The sequence below is a fragment of the Cetorhinus maximus genome, chromosome 4 (genome assembly GCF_964194155.1).
Source record: "Cetorhinus maximus chromosome 4, sCetMax3.hap1.1, whole genome shotgun sequence".
In the NCBI taxonomy this organism is placed as follows: Eukaryota; Metazoa; Chordata; class Chondrichthyes; order Lamniformes; family Cetorhinidae; genus Cetorhinus; species Cetorhinus maximus.
This window is the reverse complement of record NC_135882.1, coordinates 82,596,260-82,619,458: the sequence shown is the minus strand read 5'-3', so window position 1 is coordinate 82,619,458 and position 23,199 is coordinate 82,596,260.

The window sequence follows — 23,199 nt, the reverse complement described above, 5'->3', positions numbered from 1 at the left end:
ATTCAGTTGTTGCCAGGCTGAATCTCCAGCTGCAAGTGATTTATGATGTTCAACTTCTTCCAGCTTATGTGTAAAGTCACAAACATTAGCATCTGGTATTTATGCTCTCCTTAGTTTATCTGCTAAGACCATCTTCTTCCCTTTCTTATAAGATACTTTCAGACAATCTTTTGAAGTCTGAACAACATTCTTTGTAGTGTCTTGGGCAGGCTGTTTAGAACTTGCAAACCATTGATTCTAACAGACATTGTCAATTTCCATTACATTCTGGCCAAAGATGTAAGCTTCAAATTGACCACAGGTGAATATAATCGTTAGAAATTCTTTCTCGATCTGTGCATATATCATCTCTGCTGCAGTTAATGCCCTTAACGTACATGCAACTGGCTGTTCATACTGCATCAGACTGTTCCAAATCCAGATTGGGGTGCATCGTTTTGTACAGTGACTTCTTTGCAGTTATAATACCTGAGGACTGGTCATTGCTTCTTTGAGTCATTGCAGCATCAATTCTTGTAATTGCCATCAAAAGTATTTTGCATTGTTCAGCATAAAATCTCTGAGCAGCTTTGTTACATCTGACAGATGAAGGAGAGACTTACTCAGGTAGTGATTAAGTCTAAGCAGTTGCTGGATCCCTGTCACATCAGTTGGTAATGGCATCTCCAAAACTGCTTTAACTTTGGTTGGATCCACACAAAGTTCTCTTCCCATAGCAACATATCCAATACAAGGAACTTCATGCCTGCATAGTTTTGTTCCATCAATGTTTAACACAACACCACGATGAAGGAAAGTTTGTAGATTTTTATTACGGTCTCAAATTGCTATATTAAACATTTTTTCCAAAACCAACTGCCACAAAATAATGTGCAACGATTTCTATCCTTTGCAGTCCTTCCACCAACACATGCCTCTTTCATTGGAAACTTCCTGGTGCTGAGATAATTCCAAACATTATACATTTCCAGCAGTGTTGTCCAAAAGCTGTGGAATATGGTTAGATATAACAACTGTTCATTAACACTCACCTGCCAAAACTCATTTCAGACATTGAGAATCATGAAGACTTTAGCACCATGTAGACATATAGCTACATCGTTAACTGTTGGTAAGGCATAATTCTCTCACTTGATACCCTTGATTAAGCCTTTAGAATCATAGAATCACAGAATGGTTACAGCATAGAAGGAGGCAATTCGGCCCTTTGCAGCGATGCCAGCTCCCTGCAAGAACAATTCATCTAGTCCCATTCTCCCACCTTTTCCAGAGCTCTGCAAATATTTTCTCTTCAGATAATTATCCAATTCTCCTTTGAAAGCCTCGATTAAATCTGCTTCTCAGGCAGAGTATTCCAGATCCTAACCAATTGCTGCGTAAAGAAGCTTTTTCCTCATGTCGCCGTTGCTTTTTATTGCCAATCACCTTAAATCTGTGCCCACTGATTCTCAACCTTTCTTCCAATGAGAACAGTTTCTTGCTATCTACTCTGTCCAGACCCTTGGTGATTTTGAAAACCTCTATTAAACCCCCTCATAATCTTCCCTTCTCCAAGGAGAAGATTCCCAGCTTCTCCAATATATCCACATGAGCTGAAGTTCTTCACCCCGGAACCATTCTTGTGAAACTTTTCTGTATCTTCCCTAATGCTTACACATCCTTCCTGAAGTGTGGTGCCCAGAATTGAACGCAATTCTCTAATTGAGCCCGAACAAATGTTTATTATAACTTCATCATAACTTTCTCGCTTTTGTACTCTATGAGTTGGATTTTGTGCTCCCCTGCCGGTGGATTTGAAGGCGGGGGGTGGGGTGGGGTCGCAAAATCCAGCAGGTAACCTGCCCGCCACCTACCCACCCAGCCCTGACCTGTCTGAAATTTTGCAGACTGGGAGGGAGACGTTGGGTGACTCACCGCCCCTGGGCCTATTGAGGCCCTTAAGTAGCCAATTAAGTGCCTCATCCTGCCATCACTGGTATTTTACCCCATGACATGCAACAGACTCAGCAGCTTTAGTTCTGTGGGCTGCTGTCAGGCAATTGGGTGGGACCTCCTTTGGGGAGTCCCAGGCCCATTAGAGGTGCACACATACCAGGTCATCCCCCCCCACCCTTTAATCCTTACCCTGGCCTCTTGAACCCATCCCCCCTTGAGCACCCCAACCCCTCACCGAGGCCCCTGATCCCAGACTTAATTGGACTCTTCAGCGTAGTGGGACAGCCTGTAGTCTCAGCAGTGGCCACTGCTCCTGGCTGGTGCTGCTGGGACTACAGAACTGCCAGCCACCCAATTGGCTGGCAGCTCTCTAAGGTAGGACTTCCACCCAGGATAGGGGCAGAAATGTTGCCTTAAAGCAATTAACACTGCCCCCAAAATTAAATTGCTGCAGGGCAGCTGTCGGGATCATGGGCGGACTCCCCATGTCTTTTCAGCCAGGGAAAAGTCAGGGACCACAGCTCCAGCCTCCATATGTAAAATCCCCTTTATCATTCCTAATTGACTCTACTCCTCCTCTTATCATCCTTTTAGTATTTATATTCCTTATGAAGAAAAACTTTGAACTACTTTGGGTATGTGGCACGAAGCAATGATATAGAGAAGATGATGCTGGAAGGAAAGGTCAAGAGGAAACATAGTGTCAGTAGGCAGTAGACCAGATGGAGTGCTAACATCATGGAACTAACAGGCTTGAGTTTCATGAGGGCATTGAGAGTGACACAAAATTGATGCAGCTGGAGGAGGAGAGTGCATGGTGCAACAGTAGCTCCGTCTTCCTGAGTTATCTGCATCATCCAGAAGACTTCTGGATTGCTTTTATATTAGCTGACAGTCTCTTCTCATACTTTCTCTTTGGCTCTCTTATTTCTCTTCTCACTTCCCCTCTGAACTTTCTTCATTCAGCCTGATTCTCAATTGTATTATCCACCTGACATCTGTCCTATACACACTTTTCCTGCTTCATTTTATTCTTTATTAATATTGATATCCCGGGAGCTCTGGATTTGTGTGTCCTACCTTTTCCCACGAATGGGAATGTACCTTGGCTATCTCTGAATGATTTCCTCTTTAAAGGTGGTCCATTGTTTCATTACAATTTTGCCAATCAGTTTTTGACTCCAAATTAACTGGGCCAGATCTTTTCTCGCCCCACTGAAGTTGGCCCTTTCCCCAATTTATTAGTTTTAATCTAGATTGCTCCTTGCCCTTTTCCAAACCTAAACCTATGATCAATGTTCCCTAAATGTTGACCCACCTGAACCACCTCGCCAGAATCAGATCCAGCAATGCTTCATTCCTCATTGGGCAGAAACATACTGATGTCAAAATTTCTCCTGAACACACTTCATAAAATTTCCCCCCCCATGTCCTTTACACTCTTACTATCCCAGTCTATATTAGGATAATTAAAGTTCCACATTATAGCTACTCTATAGTTCTCGCACATGTTTGTAATTTTCTTGCATATTTGTTCCTTCTACATTTTTCCCATTAGTTGATGGCTTTTAGAACACACCTAGTAGTGTAATGGCACGTCTATTTTTTCTTAGCTCTAACCAAATAGATTCTGTCCTTGTCTCCTCTGGGATATCCTCTCTCTCCAGCACTGGAATGTTCTCCTTCATCAGCACTGCTACTCCACCTCCTTTCACTCCTTCCCTATCTTTCCTGAACACCTTGCATCCTGGAATATTTAATACCCAGACCTGCACTTTCTAAACGATGTCTCCATTATCGCCACAACCTCATATTCCCTGCAGCTCACTAACTTTAATTACCATTCTCTGTGCATTCACATAAATTTTATATAGACCTTAAGCAGATGGGCATGTCCAACAGGTCAATGTGATGCATCTCGTGTGTGGGTGAAGAAAGTTAGCATGCTTCCCACTTTTTGTGTGCTAGTTTGCTTCTCAATTTCAGCCTACACCGCTGGCTAACAGCAATGCGAAAAGGAGAGTCAAATGCATATGTATCTCCCTGTCAGTACACACCCATTCCATCAGCAAGACTCCGATATGTCATCTTGTGGTGACGCACAGAAACTGGGTCCTTCACAGCCCCATACTAAAGCTACAGAGGAACTCAGGATGTTTGGCCCCCAGACATGCAGTGTGCAGGCCCACCTGTGTGTGTACACACCTGCCGCACATGATCCAAACTCCCAGCTGTGAGCGAATAGCTCCCTGCCTTGAGGATATTTCAGGAGAGTGGAATGCCAAGGGAGTAAACCCTGAAAAAAATGTCTGGAATGGCATCCAAAGGTCAACAGATATCTAAACCTTCCAACAACTCCTGCAGCCAAACCGGTACCAAAAGTAGTGCTTTGCATTCCTTGGCACCCAAATGGGGAGGTTGAGAGGGGAACTCTGACATGTGGGCAGACCAGGGTCTCCATATGTTTTGCCCAGACATGTGTGCTGGAGAGGCCACTCCAGTTTAGCTGCAGAGCATTAACACAACTCAGCAGACAGTTGTTATGAGCGATCAGCCCAACTCGATTGGCACAGAGAATGGGTGCTACAGGCTGTCTGACTGTGGGAAGGGCTATCATGTCCCACTGGTCAGCCACTGTCCAACTCAACTCGGGCTGACCCCAATAAGTAAGGTGCTGACTCACCAAGGTCCATCTTCTTCAATTAGTGCTTAGAGCTTAGTGTCTCTGGTCAACAAGTGGATGGAGTCCATCGCACTGGACAAACAAACAAAACAAACAAAAAGAAAGAAGATACCAACTCTTGGGTCGGCAAACTGGAATGTCAGGATCATGTACGTAGGATTGACAGACGACGGACAGTTGGTCGCTAATGCACTCAAGACAGCTGTGATCATCATGGAACTTAATAGGTTGAACATTGACATAGCTTCCCTACAAGAGACTAGGGTCACCAAGAGTGGATCACTGGAAGAAAAATTATACGTTCATCTAACAGGCAAGAGTTCAGAGGAAACAGTGAGCAGGATGTAGGCTTAGTTGTAAGGAATTCACTGCTCTTGATGCTAAAACCCCCCAACAAATGATTCAGAAAAGATTCTCTCCATCGGTCTCTCAACTCAAACAGGACCAGTTAACCTTCTGAGTATTTATGCTTCAGCTCTGCTCCACTACAGAGGGAAAAGTCCAGCTCTATGAGAAGCTTAACACTGCTATCAGCAGAATTCCTAAGTCAGAACATCTTTACGTACTGGAAGATTTCAATACAAGATGGACGCAGACCATGAGGCCTTCCTGCCTCAGACTTCATGGCTTGGGAAAGATAAATGAAAATGGTCAGAGACTCCTTAAGCTTTGTTGCTAACATGAGCCTTGTGTAACTAACACTTTCTTTCAGAACAAACCAGAAGACATCCAAGGAGATGGGTGGAACATTACCTTGAGTTGTATACTGTCACTGAGGAAGCTCTAGACACCATAGAGCTGACTAGCACTTACAACACTGCACTCTCAACATGTGGGAAGCAAGAGTGGAAAAACACTGACTGGTTTGAGGCTAACATCACTGTGATGGAAGCTGCCATTGAAGCCAAGTGATCCATTCTCATTAATTACAAGAGATCCAAGCAATAGACTCTGACTACACTAAGAGCTGCTCAAAGTAAAGTCCAATAAACTGCTAGGTAGGGCGCCAATGACTACTGGTTACAACTTTTCTAGAATATCCAGATGTCCGTTGACACAGGGAATTCTAGGGGCATGTATGATGGGATCAAGAAGGCAAAAGGTCCATCAGAAAAGAAAGCCACTCCATTGAAAATAAGGCAGGAGAGGTCATCACCAACTGCAATGAACAGCTGGCGAGATGGGTGGAACATTACCTTGAGTTGTATACTGTCACTAAGGAAGCTATAGACACCATAGAGCTGAATATCAAACCCACAGTGGAGGAGCATAGCAAGGCTTTTGATTCACTTACCACGAGCAAAGACCCAGATGCTGATATTATAGCCCCTGAACTCATCGAGCACAGGAAACTGGCACTACTGCAGAATCTGCATGAACTTCTCTGTCTCTGCTGGAGGGTGGGGGCAGAGCCCCATGATATGCGTGCTGCAAAAATTGTGACCCTGTACAAGAATTGCAGCAATTGCAACAACTGCGGCATCATCCTGCTGAGCATTTTGGGACAAGTATTTGCCCATGTTGCTCTTGTCAGACTGCAGATCCTGGCTGAACACACCTACCTTGAATCCCAGTGTGGTGTCAGAACTGGAAGATCTACGATTGACATGATCTTCTCAGTCCAGCAGCTGCAAGAGAAATGCGGTGAACAAAGGAGGGCACTATACATTGTCTTATCAACCTCACTGAGGCATTTGACCATGTCAGCAGAGATGGTCTATTTAAGCTGCTGGAGAAAATTGGTTTCCCACTGAAGCTGCTCAATGTGATCTCTTTCCATGACAACTTGATGGTAAGGTCAGCTATGACAGAGCAACATTGAAACCATTTGAGATCTGCAGTGGGGTCAAACAGGGTTGCATTCTAATGCTGACACTCTGGAATATTCTTTTCTTTGCTTTTGTCTTATGCCTTCAGTTCATCTACAGAGGGGTCCACTTACATACCAGAACTGACAGAAAGCTGTTCAGATTTGACCACCTGAAATCTAAGACACAAGTGTGCCAAGTCCTCATCAGAGAGTTCGTCTACACTGATGATGCTGCATTAACATTCCATGCTGAGGAACATTTTCAGCAAATGGACAGACTCTTACACACCTGTAAAGTGTTTGGTTTGATCATCAGCATCAGGAAGATGTACGTCATGGTCCAGGACATTGTTGATGCTGACAGATAGCAGTGCAGCACTATGAGGCTAGAAGTTGTTGATAGCTTCAAATGCCTGTATCTAGGCTCTAAAATAACCACATGCATTGCAAAAGCTGCAGTTGGTATGTCAGGCTGCAGTTGTTATGTCCAAGCTGAGTAAGAGTGTGGAACAACAGCAACCTGACCAAAACACCAAACTGCAAGTTTATTAAGCTTGCATCCTCAGTGCTCCTCCAAGGTGGTGAGACCTGGACAACATATGCTAGCAGGAGGAAAAGCTGACCAGTTTCCACCTTCACTATCATAGACATATCCTCGGCATCTCTTGGCAGGTCAAGGTCACCAACACAGAGATCCTGGAGGGTTGACACCATCAGCATTGTTATGATCCCAGACCAAACCCCCAAATGTTGTTAAGATCTGGTTAGGGACGATTAACTTTTGTTGTAAAGTAGGCCAAATTTGAAATCCCAGTCACTTGGAGAATAAAGCCATTAGATTCCATGGTTTTAAACAAACAGAAACAATTTTACTATACAACAGTCAACAAAGCAAACAGTCAACACTATCTATCTTATACGCTAGCATCCAGAATTAACATGAGGTGAACATGAATTAACAGTAAACTGTGGTTGGACACACCACAAACTGCACATTAAATGGCAGAGACAACCAAGGCAGATCCTCCAAATTTCTCAGTGACCCACACAGATGTCAGTCACTACTGTAAGTCATAAAATCCTTAAACTGTGTCTTCTTCACAAGGGAATTTCAGCTTCTCTCTTTTGAGGATCTATCCTCTTATTTCCCTCAAAAACTGCAACAACTCAAACTGCCCCAGTGACTGCTCCCTTCCAGCTGCTCAATCTCTTCTCCTGAGACTCTGTTCCAATGGATTCCTGAGGCTGCGCCGCAGCATCAAATTACCAGCATGATTTGCTCCTGGGATTTCCTTTGTCCCAACAGCTAGCTTGACTGAGCTGTCACTGCCCCTGGATTTCTCTGAGATATAATCTACCCAGTTGCATCGAACAAATAGTGCTCCTGCACTTCCCTGAGCCCAAATCTCACCTGCATGTGCTATCTCTGGCTTCAGGGGCTTTGCTGAGCCCAAGCCTCCTCAACAGCATGGATCTAATGGCAGCACTTGTCTTAATCCGCTCCCAATTCTCTGTCATATGGGCCCACATTTCATGCCATTTCCCGTCGTTGTGTCAAGCCACACCACCACACAGGCTTCCTGCCTGATCCCTGCAGCTGTGAAAGAACGCTGGACTGTGTATACACGGCCTGTCTCCCTGCTGCACACTGTGATTGCGCTGGAACTCCCGGGCATCACAGGAATTGTAGTCCTCATCTCCATGGCAATGCGCCACAGAAGCACTGGTAACAGGAGAAGTCTTCACTGTTGGTCCCAATTCCACTCTTTGCACTTGCACCAGAGCCCTGGAAACGGAAAGTTTTCCTCACAGCATGCACTCATTACTAATCCAATGACGTGCTCTGACTTGGCCATGTTCATCAGGTGGCTGACGGCCCTCTACCCAAAGATCTTCTGTACAGTGAATTGGCTACTGGGTCATGATCTACTGGGCATCCAGACATCAGCTAAAGGGCATCCGCAAGTGAGATATGAAGTTGGAGGACAATGACACTGACCACTGGGAGATGTTGCCATGACCTCTAGAGGCTAACTGTTTGGAGGTGCATTGGAAGAGGCAAGGCAAAACAGAAAGCTCAGTTAACCAAGAAGAGAACCCAGAGAAAACAAAGACTAGAAAACCTTGCACCTTCGCAGCTCACTGTCTTCCTCTGCAACAGATTTGGCAAAGACTGTCATATTAGATTGGGGCTCCTGAGCCACAACAGGTGATGTTTAACGCAGAGTTGACCACCACAGTGCAAACCATCATCTCATGAGACAGAAGGCTGTCAAGAGAATAGCAGATGTGTAGGGTGCCGTTCTTTTTGGGTACAGCTACCATTGAACTGATCCATAAGGCGCGTGATGTTACAGGAGAAATAAGTGTCTAAACCATCCATAATTTCCTTCAGCTTCTCCCTTAAAGCCACAGGTACACAACATGGGACATGTTGGACCAGATCTTACTTCCTTGTTGAGCTTGATTAGGTTAACTCCATGTCTTGCCCCATCACTGAATACCCAAGAATGTTTCAGTAATAAACAGTCCTTGGTTAGTGGCTTGTAGCCATTGATCAGGTATACCATTATTCCAGTCGATGGTATTCTATTAATTTCATCATTATCATTGTTGCGTTGATGATGTTCATACCAAGGAAGCCTTTCTACCCAGGAGAGATTTTATAGTTGTGCTACCGACCATCTTACAGTACAGCTTACAAATTTAGTCACTATACTGGGCCAGAGTTCATTCTTGCCCTCCAATGGGGAGGTTTGTTTCACCTTAGGCTATAATCACTGACTGAAGTGGTTCCGCTTCTGCCACCTTAAAACCTTTTGCTGCTTCTCTGTGAAAATGAAGTGGAATCATGTCCCATTGCCGCCCACTTTTGTCTTTCACCATCACCCCTTCTGTCATTTGGTAACTTCTGCTTTTCATCCAATCAGAAACCTTCCCTTTTATTCCAATGTCCTTTCCTCCCTTTTCCCTGCCTCTCAGTTAAAATTTGTTAAATCTCTAACTTTTTCCAGTTTTGACAGAAAGGGTTCCAGTTCCAGAGACAAAGGTAAATGTCCTTTCCTTGTCCTCCTCGGCCTGTCTGCAGCCTTTGACACAGTTGAACACCCATCCTCCTCCAAAGCCTCTCCACTGTCTTCCAGGTGGGTGGGACTGCATTTACCTGGTCCCATTCTTATCTATCCAATCATAGCTACAGAATAATTTATAGTGGCTCGTCTTCCTGCTTTCATTGCCTCTGGTTTCCCACAAGGATCTCTCCTTTTGCCTGTCCTATTTTTCATCTATATGCTGCCCCTTGGCAACATCATCTGAATGAACAGTATTAGTTTTCACACGTACGCTGATGACATAAAGCTCTACCTCACCACCACCTCTCTTAACTTCTTCACAGTTGCTTAATTATCAGACTACTTATCTGATATCCAGTACTGAGTGAGCAGAAATTTCCTCCAATCAAATATTGGGAAGACTGAAGCCATTGTTTATGGTCCCTGCTCCAAACTCAAGTTACCAACTCTATTCCTCTCCCTGGCAACTGCCTGAGATTAGGCCAGATTGTTTGCGACCTTGGTATCACATTTGATCTCAAAATGAGCTTTCCACCTTGTATTCGTGCAATCACTAAGATCACATATTTCCACCTCTGTAACATCAACTAACTTTTATTTTTCTTTCACAGGATGTGAGTGTTGCTGGCTGGACCAGCATTTATTGCCCATCCCTAATTGCCCTTGAGAAGGTGGTAGTGAGCTGCCTTCAACCACTTCAGTCCATGTGGTGTAGGTACATCCACAGTGCTGTTAGAAAGGACTTCCAGGATTTTGACACAGCGACAGCGAAGGAGTGGCGATATACTTCCAAGTCAGGATGGTGTGTGGCTTGAAGGGGATATTGCAGATGGTGGTGTTCCCATGCATCTGCTGCATTTTCCTTCTAGGTGTTAGATGTTGCAGGTTTAGAGGGTGCTGTCGAAGGAGCCTTGGTGAGTTGCTGCAGTGTATCTTGTAGATAGTGCACATTGCTACCACTGTGCATCGGTGGTGAAGGGAGTGAACGTTGAAGGTGGCGGATGGGGTGCCAATCAAGCGGGCTGCTTTGTCCTGGATGGTGTCAAGCTTCTTGAGTGTTGTTGCATTCATCCAGGCAAGTGGACAGTATTCCATCACACTCCTGATTTGTGCCTTGTAGATGATAGACAGACTTTGAGGAGTCAGGAGGTGAGTTACTTGCCATAGAATTCCCAGCCTCTGACCAGTTGTTGTATCTACAGTATTTATATGGCTGGTCCAGTTCAATTTCTGGATGTTGGGGGATTCAGCAGCGTTAATGCCATTGAATGTTAAGGGCAGATGGGGTTAGGTTCTCTCTTATTGGAGATGGTCAGTGCCCAGCACTTGTGTGGCATGATTGTTACTTGCCATATATCAGCCCAAATCTGAATGTCATCTAGGTCTTGCTGCATTTGGACATGGACTGCTTCAGTATCTGAGGAGTTGCGAGTGGTGCTGAACATTATGCAATCATCAGCGAACATCCCCACTTCTGACTTTATGATGGAAGGAAGATCATTGATGAAGCAGCTGAAGATGGTTAGACCTAGGACACTACCCTGAGGAACCCCTGCAGTGATGTCCTGGGACTGAGATGATTGACCTCAACAACCACAACCATCTTCCTTTACACTAGATACGACTCCAACCAATGGATAATTTTCTCCCTGATTTCCATTGGCCCCAGTTTTGCTCGGGCTTGGCTGAGGGCAGGATTGGGGAACTGAACCAGGAGAAAAGTAAGAACAGCCTAATAGAGAGCTGCCCTATGTTTGCAGAAGTGTTAGGAGCTCCCTGACTTCACAATAATAAAAGGTAAAGGGAACTAAATTGGATAGTACCTGAAAATGTGCGATTAACTCGTACTCGTTGATAGCCATGCAGGCAGCATGCCAACTTTGTGCAGCCTGTACATCGGAATTGTCTCTACTTCCTGCCAGTGCTAACTGCACTGTTCATTTGTTGAATGCATCAGAAGGAGCCCAACATGGTGAGTGGCATTCACCAGTTGCAATTAGCATGCACTTGCATTGTCCCATGCACAATGGGAGATGCATTGTGACTGCAGCAGGTGCTGGGAGTCTGCCCTCGTAAAGAGAGAGGAATGGAACAGGGGAGAGAGCAGGTTTCAAGGTTTTCAGACACTGCACTGGATGTCTTAGTGGCAGAGGTGGAAAGGAGGAGAAGTGTTCCGTTACCAGAGGGGGCTAGGAGAAATCAGAAGGCAGTGGTAACAGATAGCTGTGAAGGTCAATAGTAGAAGTCAGCTCCTGGGGACTGGATGCAGTGCTGCAAGAAGTTCAATGACCCCATCCGAGTGATCAAAGTCAGAGACTGTATCTTCCAATGTCATATCCACCAACTGCAGCCCCTGGCCTCAGACCCTGTTCAATTCACCACATCCTCACAACTCACCCGCCAGCAATCTCTATACGGACTCACATCTTACATTCCAATGCTTCACTGCACCCTCTCACACTGCTAGCCTCATACCCACATCTTGCAGCTTGCACACCCTGCCAGCTATTCAACAACCACGTCAGCCAAACAGATTGCACAACACTAACTGACACACTTCCTTCTCTCTTGCACGAAAAGGTGGCACATAACTGGAGGAAGCAGCCACTAACCAAAGTGGGTAAGGCATGGTTGCATGTCCATAGTCCTGTGGAGGAGAAGGTGCTGTCCATGGTTAGGACACCCATTGCTGAAGCCATGGCACCTGGCAGGGCTGAAACCATGAGCGGTGCCATTTATCTCATACCTAATCTTCCTTCTCACATTCCAGCTCCCCTCATCCCACACACTCTTCTGATTTATAAGCTGCTGATGGTGTAAGCATGAACGTCTTTATTTGCTCTACTCCCTGTACCTTTGTGCCTTTCTCCTTTTGGATACCCAAGACGTGCAATTTGGCCAAGTAAGAATACAGTGTTGTTGAAGACACAGCTCAGTTACTTGATTTCATACTCACAGCCACTGGCTCAGATACTGATGCTGCACGCAATTTAGAGGATAACCTCGAGCAGGACCTGCACATGGTGAAGCACTGGACACAATGGCCTGTACAGGGCAAAGGGCAAGGATAGCACAGGAGTTCTGTTACGTTTTACACCAGCATGTTTTGTTTTTATTTCAGATTCTCAGCACCCGCTGTATTCTGCATTTTGAAAATATATTTGGTGCATTGAGAATCCTGCCAGAGCACCTGTGGTCATTGTCAAAGAGCATGGAGGAGTCCAGCACCAACTTGGCAAAGGGCTTTGCACAGAGCTTGGAGATCCTTCTTTCCAGGATGGAAGTGGTAGCCAACACCATTATCACACTTATGGATTGCTTATGTCACAGCTTCCATTACAGCACAAGTAGCTTTCACCAGATGTCTGAGTGCTGCAGTGGAAGCTCAGAGTGAAGTCAAGCAATGCCAGCTTGTTGCCAGCTAGGCAAGCTCAGACTGCTGCCATCATGGCTATGGATTACAGTGTGCAAAAGGGCTTGCAGTGTCACAGCAGTCCAGCAATTTGCTCTCCAACACATTACTAGAATTGCTGAGCAGTGCCCCAAGGGAGTTTTCTCAGGAAGACAGCATTCGTCTTACCAACACTGCCATTCCACCGGTATCTTTGCTCAGAGTGTCAGCCAGCTCAGAGTGCTGCCACCCATGCTGAGGTGCTGCAGTCTGAAACTAGGTCTTCAGGGGCCAGTGCTGCTTGAGGTCATCCTGCAAGGCCATCTGCAGTCTTCACCACTGAAAATCAGCAGCCTTCCACCAGCATGTTGCAGCCACTGGGGGATCTCTACATTGGAGCTCTAGGACAAGCAAAAGCACATGAAATACAAGTATGAAGGGAAAAGGGAATGCACAAAAATGATTAGTTGCCTTTTGCATGCAATATGGCAGGATTTCATTTATAGGCTTTGTTGGAATGTTTATTTTGCGGTGGCTTTTATTTGACTATTGCGGCCAAGTGGATGCTGTGATGGTCAGTGACAGAGGGAAGGTCAAGCGTGAGACTGCTGCTGAATGGGGAATTGGGCTGTGGTTACTGCTATTGCAGTCAGATGAGTTATTCACCTACAGTCCAGCCAGAAAGAGGCTGCCTTGGTTTAATCCTCTCTTCCTCTGCCTCCATAATCCTCATTCTCATGCTCCTGCTCGTAAGCTAATCCCCATATTTCTGGTGGCAAGGGCTTTTTTTTATTCATTCACGAGATGTGGGCTTCACTGGCTGGGCCAGCATTTATTGCCCATCCCTAGTTGCCCTTGAGAAGTGGTGGTGAGCTGCCTTCTTGAACCGCTGCACTCTGTGTGTAGGTACATCCATAGTGCTGTTAGGAAGTGAGTTCCAGGATTTTGACCCAGTGACAATGAAGGAACGGCGATATATTTCCAAGTCAGGATGTTGAGTGACTTGGAGGGGAACTTCCAGGTGGTGGTGTTCCCACTTATCTGCTGCCCTTGTCCTTCTAGATGGTAGTGGTCATGGGTATGGAAGGTGCTGTCGAAGGAGCCTTGGTGAATTCCTGCTGTGCAACTTGTAGATGGTATACACTGCTGCTACTGTGCGTCAGTGGTGGAGGGAGCAAATGTTTGTGGATGTGGTGCCAGTCAAGCGGGCTGCTTTGTCCTGCACAGTGTGAAGCTTCTTGAGTGTTGTGGGAGCTGCACTCATCTAGATAAGTGGGGAGTATTCCATCACACTCCTGACTTGTGCCTTGGAGGTGGTAGACAGGCTTTGGGGAGTCAGGAGGTGAGTTACTCATCGCATGATTCCTAGCCTCTGAACTGCTCTTGTAGCCACAGTATTTATATGGCTAGTCCAGTTCAGTTTCTGGTCAATGGTAACCCCCAGGATGTTGATAGTGGGGGATTCAGTGATGGTGATGCCATTGAACGTCAAGGGGCGATAGTTGGATTCTCTCTTGCTGGAGATGGTCATTGCCTGACACATGTGTGATGTGAATGTTACTTGCCACTTGTCAGTCCAAACCTGGATATTGTTCAGGTCTTGCTGCATTTGAACATGGACTGTTTCAGTATCTGAGGAGTCGCGAATGGTGCTGAATATCGTGCAATCATCAGCGAACATCCCCACTTCTGACCTTATGATGGAAGGAAGGTCATTGATGAAGCAGCTGAAGTTATACCCTCATGATGACAAGACTGTGCAGCATCACAAATCTTGACACCCGCTCTGGCAAGTACTGCAGGGCTCCTCAATCACATTTCATGTAGCTGCACGGTTTTCATTATATGCATGCTACCCATCTGTACATGAGTTGTGCACCATAGTCATCAACCATGTCATCAGCTGATTGTCCTTATTGCCCAGTTGTCACTCTTTAGTTTGTTGAGGTGGTTCAAATATAGACGGTGCACTGGAGAGCCACAGAATGAAGGCATCATGACTGTTGCCAAGATATAGGCATTGGCCTGTAAAATTCACAATCAGTGGTTACACATCAGCTAGACTCTGAGGGAGTGCAATTCCTTTCACTTGCAGTTTAGGGCAGAATTGACATGCTGTGCTTTCAAAGTGGCTTGCATGCAGTCAATGGCTTCCTGCATTATGGCGGAGTGCGCAATCTTGGAAAAGCAGTGTGCTCATTCTACCTGCTTCTCGCTGGCCAGCTGGAATGAAATGTAGTTGAGTAGTTGATTCTCAGAGATTAGGAAACATCAGTGACCTCCCTCATGCAAAATGGACAGCACTGTGAGAAGTTGCAAATATCCTCAGCTCCAGTCTGGAAGAGGTCAGACAAATATAAATTATTGCCATTGGCACTTCCACTGGTAACACCGTTCTTGCACTGCTCTGCTTAGCAAACTTGCCCTGCAGCCATTTTAACAGCCTTTGAGCCTTTAATCACCTCGATGCGAGACTGCTGCCCCATCGGTGACAAAGTCTCACTTTCAGGAGCTGCCGACCAATTGATTGGCCAGCAGCTGTCTTGCCTCAGCAGTGCCACCAGGAGCTGTGGCCACTGCTGGGACCATGAAAGGAGATTCCAATGGAGCCCAGGCTTTCAGCTAAGTCTAGGGTCTCATTGAGGACAGACTTGCAGGTCCCGGTGAGTTGAGTGGAAGTATGGGATCAATAGAGCAGAGGTGAAGGAGAAATGGGAGGACAGGGATACCTTTTGCAGGGCCTCCGATGGGACAGGGTGCCCAAACAGGAGATAATGTGCCTCCCCCCACCAACAGCCCAAGCAGAAATGGCATCCTGCTAACACCCCACATCCCATCATCCTCCTCCCCCTTCCAGCATCTTGTCGTGTTCTGCATGGGCCATGTTCATTCTCCAAGCAATGCTGTATTCCAAAAGGTATGCTTATTAGTGCACCCATATCTGGGAGCAACTCATTTATGTAGAAACCTTGAAGTCAGCAAAAATGCCACACCACCCCCTGTAGACTTGGCAACATTAAACAAAGCAACAAAGACTTGTAGAATTAAAGCAACAGCTAGAAGAAATCAATCAACTTTGAAACTGTGTGTAGTTGATTATCCCTTTGAATAGTGCTGATGAAGGGTTCTTCTTGCTGCTGAAGATGTGTTCAGCTGTGTGTGCCCAAGAAAGGGTACTTGCATTGAGCTCCAAAATGGTAGTGCTAGTATTAAATCAGTGTTGCATACTGTTTGATGCCATGACCTGCCTGCTCTGCATACTCCTGGCAGGGTTCACCGCGCAGGTGCTAACCCCCTTACCAATATGGTGGCTGACTGAACTTACCCCAAAAGTGTGTCCATTTTGGACACCAAATAGTCAGCATAGCACCCAAAAACAGATCCAAATTTCATGTCAGCAGGCTCTAGATTCTAGGTTACAAACATTTCCCTGTGTAAGAATTTCCTTTCCTACACCAGTAAGTTACAACACATGCAGAATAACCTTTATTAGAAATCTAGACATGTTCTGAATTTTGCCAAATTAATTTTAATGCACCTGTTCTTTTAAGGAGATGTAGATTTGTGTGTGACAAGGATATGCAGAACCTAATTTTCTGTTTCCTGTCAACCATTGCTGAATGGCCTGGTACCGCACCAAAGAATGGCCCACATATTAACAATAATGACATTTGGTGAATATTGTACTAAAAGGAAATGAGAATGTTAGTGTTGGGGAATGGACTATTTATCCATCTTTGTACTGAACTGCCAGCACCAAGCATTCTCAGGTTAAATGTTGCACACTATCAGCTTCCTTATAAAGGACCAATCTGTATGGTACTGCCAAATGTTAAATTAAAACAGCATATTGTACTTTGGTTTTCATATAATATACCTGCTAGCATGATGAAATGTCATGGTATGCAGCAGTGTTCTACTAATTGACTGAAAATTCCATCTGTTAAAAATTTGTAATTAAATTAGATATCAAAAGTTGATGACCTCCATATTTTAATATGTAAATCATATATTGCCTTTTAGTTGTATCCTTTAAAGTTTTTCTGTTTATGCATTAGCAAACGATGTTGTAGTGTCATACTGATTTCCAAACCGTTTTTGTCTACAAATTGTTTTCTTCGTAGCAATTGATTGAATTAAAATTGCCTGTGTGCAGCGCTGTTAAGAAATTCAAAAGTAACCATCACATTTTATGAATATTTAACGCTATAGTCATGGCAAATAAGGCAACTAATTAATACTTACCATAAATTTGCAGAACATTACCTTATGTAAATCCACTTTAATGTTGTATGAATTATTCAGTATGTTATTATGAAGTGCTAATGTAAATTGGCAAATACTAAATTGTAATTGTCTTTACTTGTTTTTCAGTGATTTCTGTGTTGATATTGGAAAACAATACTTAACCAGTTCCATGCTGATTCTTAATTAATCTCAACATAGCTCGTTTTGTGTTTTATGTAATATTTAAGAACAAGCAAAATACCTGTAGGGTTCCAAAGAAGAGTCATACCTGACTCAAAATGTTAATTCTGGCAGGATCTGTGGAGAGAGAAACAGACCTTCTGAGTTCTTCCAACACTTCTCTGTTTTGAATTGAAAATACTTGCAGGATAGCTTTTAGTAAAAAACTGAACTGTTTTGAACTGGGGCAAATTAAAATTGTCTGTACAGTTCAAATTAGGCTCAGTTCAGACCAGCTTCAATTTTGTTGCACTTGCCATTTTAAATGGATGCAGATTTCTTATGTTTAGTGCAAGCCGCCATCTTGGTGAAGGAGTTGAAGCTTGAGCTGGGAAAGGCCAATCAAAGTATTATTATGAGGCTGATTGTCATTTAACTTGACTGCTAGCGCTGCTTAAAGAGGCTGCGTGGCATTCTGGTGGCTAGCATTTGACCAAACACCTTTATATAATAGCGACTAGCTGATGGGGAGTAAACAAGCAAAAGCAGAGGATTTTGAGTGCTTCTCTCCTTTTACTATTTACTTGCTACTGGAGGTTTGAACAGAACTTCTACAACACATTGGGAGACATTTGGGAAATATTTGTTAAGACTTCAACAATCGATCAACATTCAGTCTGGAAATTCTCTTGAGGACGTCACCTAAAAAGGCTAAGTGCTATGTTGTTCTACCTTATAGGGGGCAACTTATGGAAGTAACTGAGGAAAAGGGAGAGCTTGGTCATGGCATCTTGCTCAGGGTCCCCTTGGTCTATAAGAGGTATAAGAGGAGGACATAAGGCCAGGCAGAGTAACATCAACTGCTGATGAAGAGAGAGAGAGACCGGTGAAATGGACTCCCTCCCCCTTGAAGGTGCAGGGCAACCCCTTTGTCTGGACTTCTTCCACCAAGACCCCCAGTGACACGACCTCTCACTTGATCCCTGAACCATCCTAAAACCTGCTGCTATGTGACAGCAAGCAGACTCAACAGCTTCAGTGGAAGTGTATACAAGGTATGTGGAACCCATGTATACTACCTCACAAAAATTGAGTCCATTGAAAGCTTAAGCGCTAAATCTGCAAGCGTCAGATGTGTATATTAACAGACTTTTTAGTTTGGAAACTCATTTTTAGATGTATGACAGTTGAAATACAGCTTGGTTAGGGTAGCTTACCAGATAGGCCTGGAGTTGCAGGTCAAAAGGAAAGTCTTATTGGCCTGAGTCTTACATTTGGCAGGTGCGCATGATCGGCCAGCCCGGAAGCAGACGTGAAATGCGCGTCCACCTGCGATCAGTCCCCAAATGCAATTTCACGCTGGCTGGCCAGTTAACAGCCAGCCAGCACGAAAGATGCACTGGGAAAACCTCAGCGCTGCCGGGGAATGGGGGAAAAAGGGTGGCCGCCGACAGAAGTGAGAGTGTGGGTGGGTGCCTTCTCGTGAGCTCCCTGAAGGCAGACAGAGCTGCCTCAGGGAGCTGCAGACCTCTACAGATTAAATGACAAGAACAAAATGCACCAAACTGTGTCCGTGCAGCACATTCAAGCACCTGACAGAACTCAAAAAACATCTGACCCAGATATCTTTTCTTAGTATATTTCCAGATATTTCATCCCACCCTGGATCAAGGTTTCAGCAAAAATGTAAAGGGCACCTGGCCGATTGGCCCATCCGGCAACCGTAAAAGTGGATGGGCCACGTAAAATCGATTTCAATTGTTTCCGTAATGGGCTTAATTGCCCGGTTAATTGTCGGCAGGTGGTTTCCGACTTCTGCGCGCGCCCACCGAGCGAAATATTGCATGGGTGAGCAATTACATTGGGATGCGCACCCAACGTCTTCTCGTGCGATTTCACGTGCTGCTGGGTCAGGCATGCACCCCACAACCAGCGCAAAATTTTGGCCATTGTGTTGTTGGGTGGTGAGAGGTATTCATAACTAGTGTTATAGTGGCCATTCTGAATATGTCTTGAGGAGACAGGCTGTCTGGAGGTACCTCAGGGGAAGATTTGAAGTTAAGATATAAACCGGAACGAGGGCTTAAATTACTGATGTAATTTCCCCAGATCAAAGAAAAGTTTGAAAACACTGGTCGACAAAGGAAGGTTTTAAAGTGTCCATATACTTTTCAGATCAAAGGGCAGATTAGCTAGGACAAATGTGGGCCCATTACAGGTGGAGAGTTGAGAATTTATAATGGAGAACAGGGAAATGGTGGAGAAACTCAACAGTTACTTCATGTCTGTCTTCATGGAAGAAGATACACAAAATCTCCCAGAAAAACTAGGTAGCCAAGGGGCTTGTGAAACTGAGGAACTAAAATAAGTTAGTATTAGTAAAGAGGTCGTACTTGAAAAGTTAACTGGATTGAACGTTGATAAATCTCCTAGAGCAGATGAGTTTCATCCCAGAGTGTTGAAGGGGGTGGCTAGAGAGATAATGGATACATTGGTACTTTTTTTTATTCATTCATGGGATGTGGGCTTCACTGGCTGGGCCTGCATTATTGCCCATCCTTGAGAAGGTGGTGGTGAGCTGCCTTCTTGAACCGCTGCAATCCGTGTGATTTAGGTACACCCACAGTGCTGTTAGGGAGGGAGTTCCAGGGTTTTGACGCAGCAACAGTGAAGGAATGGCGATATATTTCCAAGTCAGGATGATGAGTGACTTGGAGGGGAACGTCTAGGCCGTGGTGTCCCCATCTATCTGCTGCCTGTGTCCTTCTAGATGCTAATGGTCATGGGTTTGGAAGGTGCTGTTGAAGAAGCCTTGGTGAATTGCTGTGCATCTTGTAGATGGTACACACTGCTGCTACTGTGCGTCAGTGATGGAGGGAGTGAATGTTTGTGGATGTGGTGCCAATCAAGCAGGCTGCTTTCTCCTGGATAGTGTCCCGCTTCTTGAGTGTTGTGGGAGCTGTACTCATCCAGGCAAATGGTAAGTATTCCATCACACTCCTGACTTGCGCCTTGGAGATGGTGGACAGGCTTTGGGGAGTCAGGAGGTGAGTTACTCATCGCACGATTCCTCACCTCTGACCTGCTCTTGTAACCACAGTATTTATATGGCTAGTCCAGTTCAATTCCTGGTCAATGGAAATCCCCAGGATGTTGATCGTGAGGAATTCAGTGATGGTAATGCCATTGAACATCAAGGGGCGACAGTTGGACTCTCTCTCGTGTTGGAGATGGTCGTTGCCTCACGAATGTTACTTGCCACTTGTCAGTCCAAGCTTGGATATTGTCCAGGTCTTGCTGCATTTGGACATGGACTGCTTCAGCATCTGAGGAGTCACGAATGGTGCTGAACATTGTCCAATCATCAGTGAACATCCCCACTTCTGACCTTATGATGGAAGGAAGATCATTGATGAAGCAGCTGAAGATGGTTGGGCCAAGGACACTACCCTGAGGAACTCCTGTAGTGATGTCCTGGGACTAAGATGATTGACCTCCAACAACTACAAACATCTTCTTTTGTGCTAGGTATGACTCCAGCCAGCGGAGAATTTCCCCCCTGATTCCCATTGACTCCAGTTTTGCTAGGGCTGCTTGATGCCACACTCGGTCAAATGCTGCCTTGATGTCAAGGGCAGTCACTCATCTCACCTCGGGAGTTCAGCTCTTTTGTCCGTGTTTGAACCAAGACTGTAATGAGCTCAGGAGCTGAGTAACCCTGGCAGAACCCAAACTAGGTGTCAGTGAGCAGGTTATTGCTAAGCAAGTGCCGCTTAATAGCACTGTTGATAACCCCTTCCATTACTTTACTGATGATGGACAGTAGACTGATGGGGCGGTAATTGGCTGGGTTGGATTTGTCCTGTTTTTCGTGTGCAGGACATACCCGGACAATTTTCCACATAGCCAGGTAGATGCCAGTGTTGTAGCTGTACTGGAACAGCTTAGCTAGGGGTGCGGCAAGTTCTGGAGCACAAGTTTTCAGTACTATTGCCGGAATGTTGTCAGAACCCATAGCTGGTGTCCAGTGCCTTCAGCAGTTTCTTGATATCACGTGGAGTGAATCAAATTGGCTGAAGACTGGCATCTGTGATGCTAGGTACCTCTGGAGGAGGCTGAGATGTATCATCCACACAGCACTCCTGGCTGAAGATTGCAGCAAATGCTTCACCCTTAATTTTTGCACTGCTGCGCTGGGCCTCCCCATCATTGAGGATGGCGATATTTGTGGAGCCTCCTCCTCCAGTGAGTTGTTTAATTGTCCACCACCATTCACGACTGGATGTGGCAGGACTGCAGAGCTTAGATCTGATCCGTTGGTTGTGGGATCGTTTAGCCCTGTCTATCACTTGCTGTTTATGCTGTTTGGCACGCAAGTAGTCCTGTGTTATAGCTTCACCAGGTTGGCACTTCATCTTTAGGTGTGGCTGGTGCTGCTCCTGGCATGCCCTCCTGCACTCTTCATTGAACCTGGGCTGATCCCCTGGCTTGGTGGTAATGGTAGAGTGGGGGATATGCCAGGCCATGAGGTTACAGATTATATTTGAGTATAATTCTGCTGTTGCTGATGGCCCACAGCGCCTCATGGATGCCCAGTCTTGAGTTGTTAAATCAGTTCAGAATCTATCCCATTTAGCACGGTGGTGGTGTCACACAACACGATGGAGAGTATCCTCAATGCGAAGGCGGGACCTCGCCTCCACTAGGACTGTGCGGTGGTCACCCCTACCGATACTGTTATTTACAGATGCATCTGCGGCAGGCAGGTTCGTGAGGATGAAGTCAAGTATGTTGTTCCCTCTTGTTGGTTCCCTCACCACCTTCCGCAGACCCAGTCTAGCAGCTATATCCTTTAGGACTCAGCCAGCTCAGTCAGTAGTGGTGCTACTGAGCCACTTTTGGTGATGGACATTGAAGTCCCCCACCCAGAGTACATCCTGCGCCCTTGCTACCCTCAGTGCTTCCTCCAAGTGGTGTTCAACATGGGGAGCACTGATTCATCAGCTGAGGGTGGGCGGGACATGGTAATCAGCAGAAGGTTTCCTTGCCCATGTTTGACTTGATGCCATGAGACTTCATGGGGTCCGGAGTCGATGTTGAGGACTCCCAAGGCAACTCCCTCCCGACTGCAGTGCACTGTGCCGCCACTCTGCTGGGTCTGTCCTGCCGGTGGGACAGGACATACCCAGGGATGGTGATGATGGTGTCTGAGACATTATCTGTAAGATATGATTCCGTGAGGATGACCATGTCAGGCTGTTGCTTGACTAGTCTGTGAGACTAGTCAAAGTTCTATAGATTCTGGAAAGGTTCCTGTAGACTGGAAAGTGGCAAATGTAACCCCACTATTTAAGAAGGAAGGAAGAGGGGGAATAGAGAATTACAGACCTGTTAGTTTGACTTCAGTAGTAGGGAAAATGTTAGAATCTATTATTATGGATGTGATAACTGGGCCTTTAGAAAAAAAATTGGTCAGGGTCAACATGGATTTATGAAAGGGAAATCATGTTTGACAAACTTGTTGGAGTTTTTTCAGGATATTACTTGTAGCATTGATAAAGGAGAACCAATGGATGTGGTGTTTTTGGATTTTCAGAAGGCTTTTGATAAGGTCCCACACGGGAGGTTAGCAAATAAAATTATAACGTCTGGGATTGGGGGAAATATATTAATATGGATTGAGGATTGGTTAACTGACAGAAAGCATGGAGTAGGAATAAATGGATCATTCTTAGGATGGCAGGCTGTTACTAAAGTGGGGTACCACAAGGATCAGTGCTGGGTCCACAGCTTTTCATAGTCTATTTAAATGATTTGGTTGTGGGGACCCGAATTGTAATATTGCCAAATTTGCTGATGACACCAAATTGGGTGGGAACGTAAGTTGTGAGGAGGATGCAAG